Below are 8,818 nucleotides of genomic sequence, written 5' to 3'. Positions count from 1 at the left end.
AATTCGGTATTTTAGAATCGGTAAAATGGATTTACCTACATCTGGCCCTTGGTTACTTGAAGGTGATAGCATAATATTTGTGCCACATGTGCTTCCAGAATTTTAATTGGGAAAAGCAGTAAGGGAATCTGGTGTCAATTTATCAGGAATGTAGGGTCTTTACCCTGCTTATTTAAAGTGTAATCACAATTGCCTCTTTAAATGAGCTAGGTGCTATCCCTTGCAAATGGGATGCTTTCAGTAAGGACCGGAATTTCAGGCGATAGTAGTTATAAAATCCTCAGAGGGCAGGGACCAAGAGGTGCCCCAGAATTCAATCATTTTGGGCAACTATTGAATATATTTGAGTAGTTGCTTAAAATTATAAATTGCTTATGCAAAAGTCTAATTATTTGTACAGCATGAATTTATGCTCCACATGTTTTGTGGCAATAACAACTTGCAGTTTTTTTTTTTTAACATGCTTTAATGCGTTCCAGGTAAGGGTGTCACCTCATCATTTACTACCAGTTGAGCAACACCTAAATACACCAGCAAGTCAAAAGTGACCATTTACTTAACCTTTGCAAAGGAGCATCACCTGCTTGTGACACTTTTTATGGAACTTGTCTTTTTGATGCATTCAAATTTGAAACTTTTTTTCAGCTACTCTGGTGGTGGTTTGATTTCTTGCAACTAGAGTAAATAGAAATAATGGGAAGAAATCCCATGAATGCAGAATTCCACAGATGAAGAACCAGCAATGCTGTGTAACTATGCAGAAAAATGTGCTTGTGCTGGCTCCTACAATTCAGTGTCTTTTTTTCCTCTCCTTAGGAACATTGCAGCCTCCTGCTACTTTAAAGACCATATGGCTTAAGCCTCATGGTGCAAGATTTCGTGTGATAGACCAGCTCCGCTTTGGGTAGAAAATACTGAGACCAATGTGATGATCATTTGATGGCTGGAGGAGTTGGAGAAAGGAGGGTGAGACTGCAGCAGCTCCACCCACCAACAATGGACACCAGTTGGCAGGAGAAAGTGATCACGTCTGCTGCTGCCATAGCCAACAGTGCTAGAACACCTCTGCCCCTCAAGAGCAGCTGGCTGCAACACTCTAACCAATACACCCTCAGAAATTCTCTTCTGGATTTTGTTGGAGTGTTTGGCAACGCTGGCAGAGGGACAGGAAAAATATTCAAATCGACTCCATTTTAAACTGATATTTTTTCTCTTTAAAATATATGTGTCACCGCCTGTTATCTTCAAGATTTGACACTTCTTGGCAAACCAATACTGGTGAATAGAGAGATCCTGCGCTGAATAGGGATTGATGGAAAACAGCTCATGTTTGTAGCACACATCCAGCAAAGTGGCAAAGATGTGAGGGTGTGGAATTTAATAAAATAGCTACTTGTCCATGGGACAGGTTGCTTCATAAATCTACTTGTCCTAGAAAACAAAACCACTTGTCCCTGTGGTGCCACATAATGAAGCTAAAAATGATGGCGCAATCTCATTATATAAAACTCTGACATTAGCATTTCTGGTTTCTGATCATGCTATAGTAGACTTTGAATTCTAGCAATTCCCTTATTTTCCCATCTTTCCTTTCCTCAGATCTACATACTGGAGATGGAGGTAGCTTTAAGCAATAGTTCTAGGGTTAGAATGCCCTTTTGAGTCAGTGCAAACCTACTAAATTGCATGTTTTAGGATTTTTCGCCTATTCTTCTCTAATCTTTTCCCATACAAAATGTACTCCTGACAATGACAGAAGCAAAACTTCTAGCAGAGTCTGGAAAAAAGTGGTTGGATGGAAAGTGAACTTATAAACGCGCAGCTGATTTTCGCTTGAGCAAATCTAAACCTGCAAGTTTTGCTCGCGCTAAAAAGCAGTTCACAAATATTTTCTAGGAGTACGATTTCCGGGCCTAATTCTATAAATTCTTGTAAATTAATTAAAGTCGTCAATCTGCACTAATGCAAGAACATATACCATGGATGCAATTTAGTTATTTTCTTTAAGAATTAGGCACCTAATTAGTTCTGGACCAAGACCAAGACCTTTTGTTTAAAAAAAAAATCTGTCTCTCTCTCACTTTTTCCATCCATCGACTGGCTTCTGCTGTTTCACAGGGAGCATATCGACACACATAGTAGTTTTGTTCAAGGCCGGGGACTACTGTGGCAATGTGTGATTTTTGAGTCCCCAAAAAATGATTGCTTTTTATAAATGTTTGTTATAATGGTGAGGGTCTGGCAGCTCCCACAAAGTATTACAAAAACAATATCAAAACAAGACATGCATTGACAAAACCAAAAGGCTGACTACCAATATCAGAGCTATTGGCTTTGCCACTGTCTGTTTATTTTCATGTTTCCCATTATCATGCTTCAACTGGCTGCAGTGATTTTTCCATGATGAATATTTTTTTGAAATACTAGCATGTATCAACACATTTCACTAAACAATGCTTCAAAGAAATGTTATCTACAATTTCATAGTAGTTTAACAAAAACAATCTTTCCTAGTTGCATTTGTTTATGAAGCGTTAATTTGAAAGCAAAGGTTCATCAATCATGCTCCTGCAGATATTTGCATCTAATCAGAGAGTATTCTAAGAGCATTGTATGTAGCCTCCGATTGTTCAACTTTGGACACACATGAACACCTTTTTTACACTGGAGCCATTGCAAGTAGAGCAAACCAAGCTTACAACATTTTCTAGAACGCTCAACCGAATAAGAAAGGCTTTGTATTAATGGACCATAAATACAATTTCGAACAGCTTTAACATATGGACACAAATATTACCTTAATTGCAGACGGTGTCCTTCCCTGATCCATAATGTGTTACTGTAATCTGGCAGCCACAGGGTTTGTGCTGCAGGGGATAGGGCCTACTTGTCTCAAGGACAAAATAACCATGAAAACGTATTGTCCTTGACCCCCAAACAATATGTCCTGGGAGTCGGGCTATAGGAATTCCACACCAATGGGTCTGCAGCAAGTAGAACAATGGGATGGCTTCCACATATTGCGAATCTGCCTATATTACAATTCTGCTTCCTGTCTTTTCACGCAAGCATTCTGATCACACTGTTAGTTCTGTTTCAGATTCTAATGACATGACTTTGGCAGTTGCATCAACTATTCTTTGCAGCTCACAATCATTTTTAGACTAGTGTTGCTCAAACAGGCTTTGATGCGCATGAATTAATGAAAAACTAAAACTGAGAAACCACATAGGATGAAACCAAATCATGGGAGACTAATTGTAAGGGAAAACTGTTTTTTTTTTCTTTTTCTTTTCTTTTTATTGATTTTCACAAGGTCGGAGTCTTAACAAAATTACAAAAGAAAGATAATTCATGACCCCCTCCCCCCCCACCCGCCTCCCACCTTCATTACAAACCAGTGGCACAGATACTTATAAACAAAGATAAAAAAAAAAATAGGATACAGCTGGAAAAAATGTGATAAGAGAATATGTCTGTAAAAGAAAGAAAAACAAAAAGAAGAAGGAAAGAAGAAAAAAAGAAGTAAAAGGAAACAAGGTTTTGTGGATTTCTAGTGGCCCTTCTATGTCTCTATATCCGCCTGCCCTTGTTGATCAATCCATTTGGAGAATGCCCCCCAAACTTCAATGCCCATCTTCCTTTTTCTTCATCCCTTCTTAGCATATACAGATTTTTCAAGATGGTATGTGGCAACTAATCTAGCCAACCATTGTGCATAGGAGGGGGACTCTGAGTCTAACCATCCAGAAGAATTACATATCCTCCATACTGCCATTGCAACAAATATCAACCCTTCTTCTTTTACTCTCAAAGAGTCAGATTGTGTTCCCAAAAGAATAGTAGTAGGGTTCAGAAGGATCGATTGATTTGTTATTTTACTCAGTAAGTTCTGTATTCTGAGTAGGGTGGAACTAATAATTGGGCATGTTGCAAATATATGTATAGAGTCGGCCCCTATCTCAGAGCAGCATGGGCATAATGTTCCTCTCCCAGATCCCCATTTAATGATTTTGCTAGGTGTCATATACAAAAAAAATATAGTTTTAAAATGTTGTGCTTGTAGTTTGGCCGAAATAAGGATTTGCTGTGATAAACACAGGGAGTTGAAAAATATGCTTTGAGGGGAATCAAGTTTAGTGTGCCATTTGGAAGCAATAATTTCTAAATCATCAGGGGTTTCCTTATTTATTAATTGGTATATACTTCCAATGCGAGTAGAGGTGATATTCCGGAGAGTGTTCATAAGCTCAACCTCGGCAAATCCGTTGGCTCCTCCCACTTTCCTGGCAAGGTAATCGTAAATAGCCGTATATTTAAATAGGTCTTGACTTTTTAATTTGAATCTAGTCTGCAAAGATGAGAAGGTCTCAATTCCCCTAGTTGTTATAAGGTCCCCTAATTTTGTAACCCCTGCTCTATGCCATTCGGATAGATAAGATGAACTAAATATAGCAGGTAGGTTGTTGTTATTAATTATAGGGGAATAATAATTATATCTACCCATTCCAAACGTTTTCCGGACATGGCGAAAAACTTTATAAGAATTCATTCGCATCTTAAATTTAACGCGATTGTAATATCCATAGGCTGTTTCTCGGACTTAACAGCCCATTGTTGTTCCCCTAGCAAGGACCAGAAGGGTGAGGGCAAAGACGGATCAGCTCCACAGGAGGATTCTCTTAACAAAACTGAGCTGTATTGAAGGACTGCCGCCCAGTAATATAGGATGATGTTGGGAAAAGCCCATCCCCCTCTGTCTTTCGGTAACGTAAGATGTTTTAATGCAAGTCTAGGTTGAGCGTATGACCAAATGAACTGTGTAAAAATGTGTTGAAATTTAAGTAGATCTTTTTTGCTAAACTCAAGAGGGATACAGCGAAAAAAATAAAGTAATTTAGGAAAATAGGTCATTTTAATGACATTGCACCTGCCAACCAGCGTTAGATGTAGATTATCTATTTGTTTTAGTGCCTTCTTAGTCTGAACAGCAAGGGGAGCCAGATTAGCTGCAACTATTTCCTCCAGTCTAGGTGTTACTAGTACGCCCAGGTATTTGGCCTTTAGTACCACTCTAGCATCAGCCCAGATGATTTTGTTATCTACTAATATCTGTGTTTTGCTTTTATTTAGGGCATACCCAGATAATATCCCAAATTTGTGGGCCTCCCTTTCTAGTGCCTGTATAGAATTGGCAGGGTCTGGAGTAGTGATGGCGAGATCGTCAGCATAGGCCAGGATTTTACAGCTGTTTTGAAAATATGTTACTGGAGAAATGTTGTGATTCTTCTCTATTTGTTTAATGAGAGGGTCTAGGTAGAGCGCAAACAGTAACGGGGAGCAGGGGCAGCCCTGCCTGGTACCTCGTGAGATTTTAAAGGGCTGTGTCAGATGTCCATTTATGACGACGCTAGCAGTTGGGTTGTGATAAAGTGCCTGTGCCGCCTGCATGAACCTACCCCCGAATCCCATGCTGTCCATTACTCTCCAAAGAAATTGCCAAGAGACCCGGTCGAAGGCCTTTTCGGCGTCGAGTAGTATTAATGACATCGGATCTCCAGCGACTTGAGCAGCGTCAAACAGAGTAATAACTCTCCGGACATGTTCAGTGGTCCCTTTCTTAGTTATAAAGCCATGTTGCCATTTTGAAACAAGGGGTTCCACTATTCGAGATATTCTAGAGGCTAATACCTTGGAGAAAATTTTAGAGTTGCAGTTGATGAGGGTTATTGGTCTGTAGGAGCTCATATCTAGTGGAGATTTGTCCTTTTTTGGAAAGATAGATATTCTGGCACTAGACCAAGAGCTTGGAGGTAAAGTGCCGCTGAAGATGGAGGTAATTACTTCTGAGAATATAACCTTGATTTGGCTGGCAAAGATTTTAAAAAATTCGACAGGAATGCCGTCAGGGCCAGAAGCTTTTCCGTCAGGGAGACTTTTGAGGGCCTCCAGGATTTCTTCCCATGTAGGGGTGAGGTCTAATAGTTCACTTTCTTCTAAGCTAAGCTTGTTTAATTCGATCTCGCTAAGATATTCAAGGATCTTTCTATCTAGAACATCGGTCATGCAGCAGTTTTCTTCCTTATATAGCTTAGCATAAAACTCCTGGAACTCATGCCGGATGCAGCTAGGATCGGAGACCTCGGTGCCTGAAGACGATCTAATTTTGCGTATTTCATTAGAGGTAATTTGTTGTCTCGTCTTAACAGCTAAGTGATGTCCAATACTGTCACTGCACTCATATGTCTTCTCTCTTGCTGCTGCCCATTTAGCTGCTATTTTACCCATAAATACCGCCCCTATTTACGCCCTAGCCAGGATCGCTTCTTGCTGGACTGGCTGGCAATCTAGTCCTGCATGGATTGTTTGAGTTAGCTTCATTTCTATTTTTCTTAATTTTTCTTGGAGATCTTTGACCTGGGCTTTTTCTGCTCTGTTTTTTTGAACTGAGAACCTAAGAGTCTCACCTCTAATCCCTGCCTTTAAAGTGTCCCATACTATCATCTGGGAGGCGGAGCCAATATTAATCCCCAGGAACTCTGGGATCCATCCTCGCATATGATTGATGTAACTTGGATCATATAGTAACGCTTTCTCAAAGCTCCATCTAGAAGCCTCTCTAGGTTGCCCAAACTCTCTTATAGTAAGAATGATGGGATTATGATCGGACATAAATCGGGGTGCTATATCTATAGTAAAACTAGTGATGCGGAAACAAAAAAATAGTCCAGCCTAACCAATACTTGGTGCGGAGCCGAATAAAAGGTATATCCAGGTAGTGAAGGATTTTTGCTCGCCCAACTATCTATCAGTCCATGAGTTTGTAAAAGGTTGGTTAGTGCTTGGAAGACTTGGGGTTTCCTTCCTTTGTATTTCCAGGTTGTGTTGACATCCCAATTACCTGGTAGGTGTATGTTAAAATCCCCGCATAACACTATCGGGGTGGGCCAGTGTGCTAATTCATTTGAGACCTGATTAATAACCCCGGGATCATCAGCATTGCTCCCGTATAGTGAGCAAAGAGTAAAAGAGATATTATTAGGGAGTTGAATCTGGGTGATAGCCCACCTTCCTGATGGATCTGATTTAGTTCGTGGGTTGCTAATAGCAAATTTTCTATCGGTTAAGATTCCAACCCACTTTGTTTTAGCTCCTTGTGTGGTGGCACCGACTACTTTGAACCCTAATGTGTTTAGCAGATGTTTTTGGGATTGTTCTACATGGGTTTCCTGTAAACATATTATATTTCCCCCAAGTGTTCGCAAACCCATAGCCACCTTTTGTCTCTTTGATGTATCATTCAGGCCACAGACATTGACTGAGACAATTCGTAGTGGATCTAACCTAGCCATCTAAAGGGTGTTGGAATGGTCATCTGGATTCCATAAAAAATTGGTGTGTATATGTGTGTGTACAGTGAGTATCTCTGTGTGCCTGCAGCAACCCTACCCTCCCCTCCCACCCCACCCCCCAAGGACCCCCCTCCACCCACCCACCCTCCCCCTTATGTGAGCAATCAGGCTGAGCCTGAATGATGGAGGTCAGTCATGAGCCATGGCCGCCAGCCACGCCAATCATCTGCGAAAAAGAGGCCAATGCTAGACAAAATACTCAAGTGATCCATCATTTAAAGTTACAGTCATCCCCAGTTCCTTTCATCCCCTTCTTCCCGCCCTTTCCCCATCAAAGGAGGAGTCAGATTCTAGGAAGAGATATGGGGTACGAGAGAGAAGAAAAAGAAAAAAAACAAAGGAGAAGAAATAGACTATTCTAAGGGGAAAAAGAAAAAAGTAGTATTGTTATACACATAGAGTATATGCGTACGCAATCCAGAATGTATGTCAATATTTTTCTTTTCTATTCTATCCCTCTATAGAATGGGAGATAGCGTCAGATTAACATCAAGTAGCCAATTAGGTCGTTTGTTAGTTTGCCCCTTTTTGTCCTTTCTTTCGTTTAATCTCTTCCAGATACTCTTTGGCTTTGATCTCTGATGTAAAGACCTTGGTAGTACCATACAGGATAACTTTCAGTCTTGCCGGGTTCATAAGGTATACCTCTGCACCTAATTGTTGTAAGGGAGAGATCAGCTGTCGCAAGTGCCATCTACGCTCAACAGTCTGATGGCAAAAATCCGGCTTAGAAAAAAAGGTAATCCCATGAGCTCCTTTTTTTGAATTGGGTCGAGCCTTGTCGTATACCAATTGTCTCAGGAGAAAGTTGCCAAAGTATACAAGGAATACCCGGGGCTGACCTTCAGTCACATTACCATTCTTGTATTGCTTCTTCAAAAAAAAGGGGAACCTATGTTCTCGCTGCACTTCACGGTCCCAGTCCCATTCTGAGTGTTCTGGGAACGAATCTTGCAGCAGTTTGACAATAAACTGTCTGGGGTCTTCCATCTCCTTTCCTTCAGGAATCCCCAGCAGGCGCAGGTTGTTCCGGCGTTGCCTATTTTCATTTTCTTCCATTTTCACCATTAGATCTGTAAGCCAGGAGAGTTGGAATCGGTGACTTGTTTGGTTGCCACTGCTTCTGTCTCCAAGTGTTCAGTCCTAGCCTCGACCATGCCCACTCTCTCGCTGATGTCTATGCAGGTCTTGTTCAGCCGTCTGAGACCACCCTGTAGTTTCTTCGCTGCTTTTTTGGCTGCCCGATTTTCACCTCTCACCTCTTCCTGGAAATCTTTGATCGAGGTAAGTATGGCGGCGAGTGAGGGTTCCAGTACCTCATTTGTTTTAGCTTGTGATCTTCTCGGGCTACGCCCCTGTGATAGTGAGTGTGACGTGGTCGGCTCATCTTCTTCTAGGTGATAAGA

This window comes from Lissotriton vulgaris, chromosome 8 (genome assembly GCF_964263255.1).
Source record: "Lissotriton vulgaris chromosome 8, aLisVul1.2, whole genome shotgun sequence".
In the NCBI taxonomy this organism is placed as follows: Eukaryota; Metazoa; Chordata; class Amphibia; order Caudata; family Salamandridae; genus Lissotriton; species Lissotriton vulgaris.
Note: the sequence above shows the minus strand (reverse complement) of the source record.